Raw genomic sequence first — 13,437 nt, forward strand, 5'->3', positions numbered from 1 at the left:
GGTGGTGTTGGGTTGACGGTTGGACTCGATGATCTTAGAGGTCTTTTCCAACCTTAATGATTCTATGATTCTATGATTCTATGATTTATGATATTTACATCCCTTTCTTCTGTAGGTTACACTGGTCATATTGCACCTTACTTTTTGTAGCCTTATGGGAATGTAGGACAGCATTTTGGCCTGTTCTACAACTTCAATTCCTTGTTCATTTTCCCATCAATGAGCACATAACAAGGAAATAAGGCTGTGACAATATCTAGGTTCACATGTGTGGAAATGGAAAGAGCTCACCGTTCTGCAGTAGAAACAGAGCTGAATAGGCTCATGAAGTTATAGAATAATCTGATTTGGAGTTCTTTTAAAAGACTCAAAGTCTTTTCAGGGGCAAAAGTGCTGGTAAAATGTTTCACATAATGCAATGCAGAATAGAATACCCAATTTTGCTATGAAGGCATCACGAGCACCTAACTTGTATCACTTCCTCTTGTCAGCTTCCTCTAGTATAGTTCAGGTATAGAAGGCCTTTTGCTCTGAGAAACAATTGGAAAGAACAACAATTAAAAAATTCAGTAAGGGGAAGACGGGTAAGGGGAAAAAACATATTAGAAAATTCTTATCTAGTGCCTTCATGAGTCTGAAACACCGTCATGTCCCACGGACACAGTCGTCCCATTGGCCGTAGGCAGCTTTGAATGCCTACACATTGGCACATGTTGGGTTTCTTTCCGTTGGAGACTCATGGGTTTATGTATCTGATTCAGACAGAAGAGCAGCATCTCTCACGTTCTCAAGCTGGAATAGTGGTTCCAGCTCTTGGCCAGCTTCTTCACTCCAAAAAGAAACCACCTAATGATACTATATGTATTGCTTCCTTCGAATGCAGCACTTTATAAATGTAACAAGCACAAAACAAGTGATAAAAATAGTAGTTATGTTGTTAAAATCAGTGTAGGAACTTCATCTAGGCCATAAGTGAACTGCATGGCATATAAAACAAACAAAATGGTGAAACAGTTAACCAATAAGCAAAATATACCTTAATCCATAAGGTACTTGTGACAATTGGAAATGATTGGGATAGCCATAAGATTGTTGTGCTAAATGGTAAATCTAGATATTCCATCTGGGTTTGATAAAAATCTGGTCCAAAATAAATCTACATTTCTGACAGAAAAGGCAAGAGAGAAACAGCATATAAATTCCTTGCTAATAGAAGATGGCACTGTATTATTTTTAGACTAGTGCAATCAACGTAGAGGAATAGAGAGGTCTTCTGGGTCTAGTCCCCTGCTATTGCAGTTAATCACCTTCATTTAATCCTATTCAGATATGTATTAAACTCCACATTCAAACATGGTATGAATTGCTGTTGCTAATGGTGGGACCAGTAAAAAGTGGTAAACTGGGTGGATGGATGGCCAGTTGTCATAATTCCAAGAAAAATGTTGGACAGAGGGGAGGAAAGAGAACAAAATTATAATTAGCCTGCTAGCAAGAGAAAGGCATCACTCCTAATGAATTTGCTACAGGAAAAAGTCCAAATGCCTCAGAAACCAGCATAAAGTGCATAGCATAATAGCATAATTCAGGCTGGGAGGGACCTCAGGAGGTCTCTACTCTGGTCTTTGGTCAAAGCGGGGCCAGCTCTGAGGTCAGACAAGGCTTGTCAGGGCTTTGCCCAGTCGGTTACTGAAAACCTCCTGAGATGGAGACTGCACGAACTCACGGCCAACCTGCTGCACTGCTTGGCTGTCCTCATGGCAAAAAAGTTGGAGGTGAGCGATAAAATGGAGATTTCAGCAGTAGCTGAGAGCATAGCAACTTGCTCGGATTTAAGGCATAGTTTCTGTTGTTTTATTGCTGTTTAGCTAAAATCATCTTGTGAAAGTGCCTCAGTAACCTCTCACTTGTTTTGCTGGTTCTAGACTCTCAGTCCTTTGAACTCAAGACTGAAGAGAGTGGATGTGCATATGCAGCTTTTATACTTGAGTTCTGGTTAAGCATACGTTTTGTGAAATAGTAATATTTCATCTCCTCAGGAGGGAGTGCTAAGTTCTTTTAATTGTATGGAATAATATCTGTATTGTTCATGAAGAATATTATTCCTGTCACAGATGGAAGAATATTTTCACATCTGCATTGCTTCTCTTTGAAAGAAGCAGTTAGTAGCATGAATTTTCTCTTACTGGGGAAGCGGTTGCCAAAATGAAATTTGAAGGTGTTGAATGTGGGAGATTTTTCATCTATTTCTATATACTCTGTCATTTTTATTAAAATCCAGAGTTAACTATTGCAGCAAAGCAAAATGCTCTAGAGATCAGGTAAGATTGGTTTATGGGTCATCAAGAAGCACAATTGGAGTTTTCTGTGGAAAATTTTTATTTTAAACTTTCTCTGTTACCTTCTTTCACATCTGACCATGGGGGGAAAAATGGCCTGTTATAATTTCTTTCCATGACGAAGCTGGGGAAATTCTTTAAAAATGAGAGAGCTACTGTAAAGGTCATCTAGTCCAGCTCTGCCAGTCTAGATTTATTCCTCACTACATATGATCTAATGCTCTGAAAGCGTAATTTTACATTGTCAAGAGATGTGGATCTATAGGCTAATAAATCTCCCAGCTCAGAACATTTCCTAATTTCCTTTCACATCCCCATTCTGTACTTCTTCTGTTATCTATCTCAATTAATCATTCCTGGTTGTATCCTGCTTTTATTACCTGATAGAGGACTTTTGCCTTTGTAGGTATTAACATTGTTTGTACACCAGTAAGCTACATTACCTGTAGCTGGTACAATCACAGTAGCACAACTGAGAGATTTTTTTTTAATGTAGAATAAGTGATTTAGTCCCTCGGTTATTCTCCTTTGATAAAGAAGAGATGAAGTGCAGCATATTGTAGCAGAGAAGTGTATATCAGGCATTGCACAGAGGGGACTCAGCATAAGTTATCACCGCAGTACGGTGGGGAGTGTCACATCTATGAGAACTTAGATCTAGGTCCTGACTTCTCAACTGGCTCCTCTCTGTCCTCCTTTCTGCACAAGGAAAGGGGAGGTATCAGGACTGCGAAAGCAGTGAACCAAAGACACTGGCTGGCATGTGTCATGAAATTTGGCTTTCTAAAAAACTTGTGCTGAGTGGTGAAAATGTTGTTTGAATTAAGGGAGCACAGGTGCCCATTTCAGAGTACCGTTTTATCCAAATGCTTTGACAAGCAGCACGATTGTTTCTGAACAAGTGATTTTTTCAAAGCAGTGGTTTTGACTCCTCGGGAGTCTCTGCCCCATTCCTCTGCCCCGCTTACGCGGTGGTGGCCCCTCGAGCCTATTGCTGACACATAATGTGGGAGATTGTATGGTTGCTCCTGGGAGGAAAATAGCTCTTTGCAGCAGTGCGGCTCCTGAACAGAAGCTGTTTTATTAGGTGTTTCTGTTTTACTGGAAAGCAGTGCTTGTTGCTTAGCACCTGATCTCTGAGTCAGCCAATCCATCTCTGCTACTGTGCTGTGGAGGGAAAAAAACCTCATATTTTTCATATAGAGATAACTGCTTTTTGTCCATTTCTCAAGTATATCCCTTTGCTTTCAGATTAACCCCAGTAGATAATATTTCTAACACTACAGAATTCTGACTTTATAATGAAGTGTAAAACTGATTTTGTGAGCTGGTTTGTACCCATAAGGTCACCGCAGCCAGCACAGAATTAAAAAGACCTATTGTTATCTTTCCCCACCTTCTGAGAGGTGCTGTTTCATCTTATGCTTAGAGGAAATTTTACTGAATTCCAGCAAGTAATGTGACTTTTATCCTGGAATGAACTGTTCTTTTTCTACCTTAATTCATAGGTGCAATGGAAGTATTTGGTATGAATTTTAACAGAAGGTATAATGGCTGAGGTACAAATGCTCTTTCCCTCATTTCCCCATGGAAACTTCCCCTCTGTGCAAGATCCTGTTCCTTCCTATAGTCAAGAGCTACCTGAATTCAGCCCAGATATGTAACGATTACTACAGCTATTGCTGCAAGCTATTGCTGCAAGCTATTCCTGGTAGCATGGTGCAACAATAAAGAGGCAGAAAGCACTACATTCTGGAAATGTCATTTTAGTCCTGAAGGGTACAAATGCCGAGAAATCTCCAAGCCTTGGAAATCGTTATAAGGACATGTTCTTAACAGTAATGTAACCAGTAGATAAGGTTTTCTCCTGATGAATAGTACTGCTTAAAAGGAGAAAATTTGGGTTTGTATGTTTTATCTTCTAGAGATGAGCAAGGAAAGCATTTTGGTAGCTGTAATTTGTCTTGTGCATCTCCTTTGCTAAGACTGCTTCATTCACACACAACTGTGCACTAATTTCCTGTTTCACCAAAGCCTTTGTAAACTCCCTAGCTCCAGAAAAGTACAATTTTCTGTTTTATTGATTTTTCACCAAACACTTAATATTTCTGAAAGTCAGAATGAGTTTTCTGTTTCTTTCACTGAAAGAATATTACGCCCAAGTGCTAACAGAGAATAGGTTGCAAGAGTATATCTTCCTTAAAGCAAAAGTCTGTTTTCTCAGTTCTGCCCTCATTCATTACAAAGCACCTACATTCCCTGCACTTTTCTCTGTCACACCATTAGACTGAGCAGTACAAAAGAGACCATGCCGAGGGACACAATCAGAAGTGTTGCTAACTGCTCCTACAGAAGGAGCTGTACTCTTTTCATCGTAAGCAAGCACTTAGGTGGTGTAGGGGGGCATAGGACCTTTATTTTAAGCTAATGATTTTTCATCTAGAAAGACTGTGGGCCTGATGCAAGATTTTGTTAATGCCCTGGGGTTGACTTCTGTGGTCTTTTACAGTAGCTTAAGTTTTCTCCCCAGAAGGTCCAGGATCGGTTCCATGCTATGCCACAGACCGCCTCTCTAATCTAACATAGATCACTTGCAGAAGAAGTTTCTTAAATCTCCTTGGATAGTCTTATTGTTCTAATGTTTAGATAAACATACAGAGGAAAACCTACCTTTCCTGTGAATAAGAGAAATTTTCTGAGCAAAACCAGATTTTTCCTGGAGGAAATTGCATCGTTTGAAAGAGGTTTGTTTGACTGACTGATATCTGCTGGAGGGACAACACAGCAGGGCACAAGCAATCCACGAGGCTTCTGGAGTGCATATGGGGTGACTCGTCTCAGTGATACTTTGTGAAAGGACAATGTCCTGGTTTCAGCAGGAATAGAGTTAATTTCCTTCCTAGTAGCTGGTACAGTGCTGGGTTTTGGATTTGGGATGAAAACAATGTTGATAACACACCGATGTTTTAGTTGTTGCTAAGTAGTGCTTACACTAGTCAAGGACTTTTCAGCTTCCCATGCTCTGCCGACTGAGAAGGCTGGAGGGGCACAAGAAGCTGGGAGGGGGCACAGCCAGGACAGCTGACCCAAACTGGCCCAAGGGACATTCCATACCATGTGACGTCATGCTCAGTACATAAACTGGGGGAAAGCTGGCTGGGGGGGGGCCGCTGCTCAGGGACTGGCTGGGCATTGGTCAGTGGGTGGTGAGCAATCACTGTGCATCACTTGCTTTGTATATTATTATTATCATTATTACTTTTTTTTTTTTTAATTGTTAAACTGTTTTTATCTCAACCCATGAGTTTTTCTCACTTCTTCTCTTCCAATTCTCTCCCCCATCCCACTGCGGGGGGAGAGGGAGCGAGCAGCTGTGTGGTGCTCAGTTGCCGACTGAGGTTAAACCACGACAGACAAGAGCTAATGGACATAAATTGAAATACAGGAAATTCCATGTAAACATAAGAAAAAATACTTTTACTGTGAAGATGGTTTAACTGGAGCAGGTTGCCCATGGGGTTTGTGGCATCTCCATCTTTGGAGATATTAAAAACCCAACTGGACATGGCTCTGAGCAACCTGCTCTAGCTGACCCTTCTTTGAGCAACAGGGTTGGATAAGATGATCTCCAAAGGTGCCTTCCTGCCTCAGCTGTTTTGTGGTTATCTGACTGGTCCATTCTCTTCAGTAAGAGATGAAATGGGGAATTGCTCTGGGGTAGAAATCAAAATAAAGGGTTAAATACTGTTCTGTAATGGGTAATAATTAAGTTTCTCTTTCCTTCTTAAATGGGTGCAGTTGAAACACACAGAGTAGTGGAACAACTGATGCATCTTGGACTTTTGCCATTAAAGAATACATACAGTTTTTGAACCCTCCCTTCCTCTCTTAGGTTACTTACTGTCAATAAAAGCAGTGTGGGAGGTACCAAAATTACATGTTTCAGAGTAGATGTAGAGCAGAAGAATGATCTCAGAATAAATTATTCTAATGAACAGCACTTGTCTAGTTTAACTTTTTATCCTCATTTTCTTCAGGCAGCTATGACAGTGCTGCAGTCCCTGTTCTGTCAGTCGAAAAGACAGTGGGAGAATATGAGAACTCTCATTTAAATTTGCTATTGTCCAGAAGTTTTACTGCTTCAGTATTTCAATTAAAGAGTCCTGTGGCTTAATGGCTAAGAAGGAAAATCTTTCCCTGGTGGTGGAAAGCAGCACCACTGTATATTATTTTCTCAACATGGCCTGAAGATTTAAAAAATGTTTTAATTTTCCTGTTTTGCATACATTATGCTTACAACTTTGCACAAACTATTTGCACTAGCTTGCGCAACTGCAAATTTGCATCCAGCTAATGCAACATTTGCCACAGAGTCCCCCCCAAATCACAAGAAGAAATTTAGGGATGGAAGAATGAATAAGAATCCCTGAACAGAAAAGCTGTGCTTGCTACCACGTTCCAGGCAACCGCAGTTCTGTCCTTAGCTAGCATATTCTTCTTGGATAAGCAGCTATAGGAACAGTTGCATGAAAAGATTAGACATCTTTGATATTATCAGCCCTTGTAGACTATGTAACAAGGAGGGCATCCTGCACAGGTAATGTAGCCATTGCCTACAACAGAGGCAGCTAGAAAGTTGGCAGTTTCAAGGTCTCAGGCTACATTTTTTACAGTAAAAAGCTCTTAGCATATTCCTCTTAAGACACATACTGTTTCTTTATCCTTGTGGTCACTAACAAAATGCATGCATTGGGAATTCATGGTCAGAGCTCCAAAAATACAGGAACCCCGTTAGAGCTGTGACCGTGCATGATAGATGGCATAGCCATGTACTGTAGATCTAGTACTTCCTAGAAGCCTTTCATAAAGCTACTGTGGGGAAAGGAGACAAGGAGTAGGAGCAGGAACAGAGCCATTGGTTGTCAGGTAAATGGAGAAAATTATCTCATCTGAAATGGACTTTTTGGCTGCTGCCAAGAAAACTATTGCTTTGCCAACGTTTGCAAATACACATTCATTTGGCCTTAGTACTGAAACACCTTCTTGCAGTCCTGAAAAAGCAAAACTAGGGGAGGAGGAGGAATATAGTGTGTAGGATAACATACCAAGCCATGAATTCTGGGATCCATTCTTCCCGTGACTGTTAATATGTCTGTGCCTCTCACAACCCATTTGACAGAACCAGTGATTCAAGCTTCTCTCTGTCAGAGGTACCTGCCATTTAAAAGAGAAATATCCACAGGATATTTAGTATAATGATTCTGCCTTACTTGTTGACATTATTTTGTTTGTACTACCAAAGCTTACTTTTAGAAGTCTGTTCATATATAATGTTCACACTGTGTTTTAGTATTAAATGTCTTAGCTAGAACCTTAGTGAATGCTGTCCTTTTAAACCCAGGTATGGTATTTTTCTTATAGAGTGTGCTCAAGAGCAGAGAGAGCTGTGCAGGGAGAGCAGAAGTATCTGTTACCAGAGCACCAAAAGATCAAGATTTGATTCAATAAATTTTGCTTTTGGGAGGCAAGACTGAAGGTTTCAGGGCAATGGTAATCAACTGTGGCATCCTTTGTCTGTAAATCACTTTTCATTCCAACTCACCATGGATTTATGAATTAGTCACATATGATGACTGTTTTGTCATTAGCCTGTGACTTTAGTGTAGGAAATATTTCTGGATCTGCTTTCATAAATTCACTGCTGTGCTTTTGTATTAGATTTTCTCTGACATGGGCCATCCCATTCACTCTACCTATCCAGAGTGAAGCCCTGCTTCTAGAAGGGTTGTGTAAACTAGAGCTCTTGCAGCACATTAAAAATACTTTATTCACAACTTAGTGCCACTTGGTACTGGTTTTGGGCAACTGAATAGTTGTAGCCACAGATAAATCAGAGAATGTTGAATGTATGAGAAGTTCAAAATCCAGAAGTAAATAAAAAATGAACAATTTTTCAGCAAAATGTAAGAAGAAAAGAGAATAGATTAGGATTTGGAATAATCTTAGAGTTCGTGATTACAGGAACAGGAGTATTTCCTAAAACACCCTGCATGACCTGACAAATCAGATGTGCCAAGCATGAGATTTTTTGCAGATATTCATTCTGTTAGCAGTCTCTGAATCCCAGTCAACACACAGAACTATTCAAACAAGGCAGTGAAGTCTTTGCCTTCCTAAATAAGGTCATAACTTAGAACATAGTCTTTCCTTATCCCACTTTTTAGTAGGTTCCCTTTTGAGTGTAATTTCACCCATAGATGCTTCATTTGACTCTTAGCCCTGGTAACTGACTCCTTCAGAGCATCAAGTCATGCCTCGTTTCTTCTCTCCTATGCCAATAAAGTCCTGTGTGGCCCAGCTTCAGCTCTTGTTCCAAAAACGGCCTTGCAGATGCCCTGTGTGGACTCAGCTAGCTTCAAGACCTAGCTGACTATAAACAGTAATCTTTTTGCTTATTTTGAGGGCTAAACATAGTAACAGGTCAATACCTGCTCCTGCTGTAAACAAAACAGTTATCTGTTGTGAATGAAATTCTGCTGCTGTTTGCCAGGAGGTTTCAAACTTTTTGAGCTGCCAGAGGTCTTCTCTCATCACACCTTTGTAACATAGTCCTTGAAAACCGTATTTTCCACAAATATCCATGAAAATAATTAATACTATCTGTCATTAGCTCTTAATGGAGACTAAACAAGATGGTAAACAAAACAGATTTTGGCAAAATCCTCTGTTGGGAGTACCCTTAAGCATGAATTGTTAATAGTGATGGATAGTGTGACAATATTATATAAATAGCTTTGAATTTTTCCCCCTTTTCACTCTTCTTTTAGCTCTGAAATTTTGGATCTCAACACACCAAATGCAGAGAAAGACGTATATGTGGTATACCAAAACTGTGAAAACAGAACATTGCCAGTATTCTCAAAGTATTGAGTGTGAGAGATCAATCAAATAATTGGCAGCACCAGCTTTCATTTTTTTTCCAGATACTGGCTTTTCCATCTGCAGCAGAAAGTTCCAGTAATCAGAAATGTTACGAGCTACTTTGCTGAAACTAGAGAAAGTTACCTTACAGTGACAGAGGGGAACTATCTGACTGTAAATAGTTCCTTAGTGTCTAAACTTGCAGCTTGAGAAAAACTGGATTTGACTTGAGCTCTCAAAAAAACTATAAAGATACCTGCCATTTTCCTTCCAGTCAGACTGAGCTCAAATTCAGGTAAAAGAATTGGAGATTATTATTTCCATGACCTGGTTCTCTCTTCAGCTTTCCGAAAATGAGCGAGTGGAACATCTCTGAAGAAATGTGAAGAAAGAAATAAGGACTTGAAAGAGGATTTTAGGAGCTGTCAAATTTAGTACTAACTGCTATGGCCAATCCAGATCTTCGGAGAAGCTTCAGTTATGGTCTTTTTTTGGTAGACCTACAAATACTGTAACCACGAAGGGGTTCATGTAACTATTAGAATATATCTATTTTTTGAACATGGGTGTTATGTTCTGTTGGTCACACATGGAATTTATATTAGAACTTAGAGAAGCTCTTATATAGGAATAGTTTGACCCCAAATCTCTAGACTTCCTCCTCAGACTTTTGGCAAAATAACCAGTCCTCCCAAATCAATAGTTTTGATAACCAGTCTACTGTCTACTTTTTGAAGTCTGGCAAAATAACCAGTCCTCCCAAATCAATAGTTTTGATAACCAGTCTACTTGTCTTCTACTTTTATTTGAGGTATCAACTGGAATAGAAATTTTCTAACTTTAATTATAACCTGAGTTTTATCAAATAGTCATCCCTCCTGATAGCAGTTTCACTCCAATTTAATATTGGTATTGGAAGATCAGTTTATTTTCCTATTTGGCATGAAATAAATTAATTGAAACTTAAATTATTTAACACTTTTACTTAAATACATTTTTCCAAATAGAGAGCTATCAAATTACTACTAAGTAGTTCATAATAAATACTCACATTTTCACACTTCTGAATGCTAATGACTAACTTTCAATCTTGTTTCCTTTCTGAGCAAATATACAGAAGGCGTGGTACTAACCAAGAATGAATACTTTATCCCAAGAGCTGAAAGCAGACAGAAACCTGGATAACCCTGAGGATGAGAGAAAAACCTGATAGTCTCATTTCTTGACAATTCTGTGTTGTACATGCGAAGATGCTGATGCGTGATTGTGTGCATGCAGATATTGTTGATTATACCATCTATATGTGATTATTTTCTTGCTAAAAGAACAAATACAGTTATAGGTCGTTGGTGACCTCTTTTGTTAGTGTGAGCCTCCACCTGGAAGTTTTTTACTATGTAGCTGTGTTACTGCGCTATAATCCTAAAAGCATGGAAAGGCATAGCCTAGGGCAGATTGCTATTTACAGCTGTGCAGTCTTCTGATGGGCTTTCAGAACTCTGTCAATCATTTTGAAGAGTGTTAAAGTAAATATAACCCACACAGCAAGTTTGGTAATGAACAGTTGCAGGAAGAGAGGAACTGTTACGGCTCTTCCACGCACAGTGATATCTCCATTGGCTGATGGGGTGTGCAGCTAAGCCCTCAGAAAGGTAGGGCTAGAGGTAGGCTAGCACCTTTGTTAAAAAAAAAAAAAAAACAAACCAGAAATGTAGCAAAAATCCTTATAATAAATGATGTTTTGTTCCTCTTGAAATACATATGCTTTGGAGGCTGCTGGTAGCAAAGGCAGACATATATATACCTAAAATGTTTCTTTGATATTCCACTTAGACGTGCATTTGTCAGAGGGCTTAGTTTAGGTATATTATTTATTAAATAAGTCAAACATCACATACTGCAGGAGAAAATCATTGCATTCAAAGAACTGAGGCTTGGGGTATTCAAGGGAGTTTTGATATATGTTAAACATCAAGTGACACCTTTCTTTTGGATGATGGAAAGTTTTGCTAATTGTATTGTGGGCGACTGGAAAGCATATAATTCGGAATATGATTAAACAGTTTCAAATTTTCTTCAGGAGTGACAACTTCCATTTGGGTTAAGGTATTCATCTATTTCATCTTTTCAGTGGCAGTCTTGTTTCCATTTTATTTATTATTTTGAGTTACTAACAACTTTCTTTAATATAGAATGCTGTTTTCTATTTCATTTCATGCTTGCTCTCAGAATTAGTAGGAGAGATGAATTCTTGGAAACTGGGACAAGATGCATGTGAAAGCAGTTGCTCAAAGCTCAAGATGTATCAGAATCAAAATGCAGTGAACATATGTTGAAATCCGGCCTCGTGGGCGAGTGATTAAACAGTATCTTGCAGCAAACTTGCTTTAGTACAACTAAATTTCTGGCTTTGGTGTGAATCCATATTTTTAGGGTTCGTGGCATTAAAAACAAGTATTTATATTATTTCCATATTTGCCACATCACAGAATTAAGCTGTAAAAGGGGAAACATTATGGTGGCCAACATTAGGACAGGTCGCTTAAAGAGGTTGTGGAATCTCCCTCTTTGGAGATAGTTGGATCTAGGCTGGAGATGACCCTGAAGAACATGATCCAGCGTTGGCTTCAAAGCAAGCCTTGCTCTGAGCAGGAGGAAGGACGTGACCTCCTTCATCATTCTGTGATTCTAAACAGCACTGAGAAAATGGCATTAAGTGTTATCTAATAACTGGGAAGAGGCTGCAGATTGCATTTGATGATTTCCTAAAAAAAGCAACAGAAGAAGCATTTTTAGATTTCATCCTCACTTGGGTTTTTTTGGATTACGTATCATGCGAGTTTGAAACTGAATGGCACTGCCTAATGCATACTCCTTATACATCTTCTGGGTAAAAAGAAAAAATAGCTGGTGCTGTTTTTGCAAAGGACGAACCAACTTGAAGCCTGAAGTCTATGTAAAATAATCTAAAGTGTTAGCTAAAATCACTGAAGTCAGCTGAATAGTTCCCAGGAAATTCACTCAGTTGTAGATTTTGTCCTGAATTATAATTTAATTTAATGAGCTAATTTAGAATAATAACTGAACTTAATAAAACCTTTCTATTTTGCAATATGACATAATGTATGGAAAAATGGCTGGATGTCTAAATTACATGCTGTCTTCTTATTAAAAACTGATACCGCTTCATTACCCTTTCTTCCCAAAAACTGACTCAGAACTTGAGAGGTGCGAGCTCACGTTTGCGGATTCAGTTTACAGACAAAACATTTAAAGAGAAGGCTTTTCGTATTGTTCTCATCTGCTTTCACAATCACTTATAAGAAAACCAAGTGGAGGTTTTCCTCTTCTGTTTTGGCACTGTGAAAATATTAATGCAGAAAAGTCAAGCAGCAGAATGAAATTGTCTGGGTTGTGAAGTGAGAAGTGCTGAAGTTTTGGGGTTGTGCGTGTGTGTGTTTTTTCAACCACTTCGAATTAGGTAAGATTTTCAAAGCATCTAAGAGGGAGTGCATCTAAGGGGGAGTTATTTACACACTTCTGCCCAGTCACTCTGTCATTCCTGGGCCGTGAAGATCTCTCTTAGTCCTACACAGATCGAAATATTTCATGTGACGTAGGTTGGGATGGTGTTGCTGTCTCGGCTTGGTGAGAGCTGGTGCTGACTGAATTGATGCCAGTAGCAGAAGAAAAAGGACAAGAGCCAGGGAGTGAAAACAAATGGGCTCCTTTTTATTCCCAGTGAAGGCCTATTTTGGCCATCTGAGGTGGCAATACAGTGGAGTAGCTTTCTTCAGATATAGTCTACAAGGGATAAGCACCTCTACGGAGTCAGTTATTTTTTTATATTACACTTAATTATCGTTCTACTGCTGGTAATTTATCCCCATGGACATGTTAGTATTTGCTGCTTGAGAATGTCTCAGCTGTGAGGCGAGACATCCCTCGGAAGCTAAGCCTCAGTCTCCTGCATGTGAGCTCAGGTGTACCAGAAGCAGGGAGGAGAAAATGAAAAGAAAAGCGGCTCTCTGAATTGAAAAGGGAGCCTTGTAAGCTGGGGTGAGGGTTTGCCTTATCTGCTAGGAACAGGATTTGGGCTCACAGGGCTGTCAGTGCTTTTGCTAAGATTTATTTTTATCAGGTGGCACAAAAGCTTTGATTTTTGTATTGGTTCATA

At 39.4% G+C, this 13,437-nt stretch overlaps 1 protein-coding gene across 1 annotated transcript in view; it reads left to right on the plus strand.

Annotated features, from left to right (window-relative positions):
• The window catches only part of CNKSR2 (connector enhancer of kinase suppressor of Ras 2), a 205,549-nt gene that overhangs the window by 131,096 nt on the left and 61,016 nt on the right, over positions 1-13,437 (plus strand). The gene's annotated exons all lie outside the window — the stretch shown is intronic.

Source organism: Aptenodytes forsteri, unplaced genomic scaffold, assembly GCF_000699145.1.
Source record: "Aptenodytes forsteri isolate BGI_AS27 unplaced genomic scaffold, ASM69914v1 Scaffold273, whole genome shotgun sequence".
Taxonomy (NCBI): domain Eukaryota; kingdom Metazoa; phylum Chordata; class Aves; order Sphenisciformes; family Spheniscidae; genus Aptenodytes; species Aptenodytes forsteri.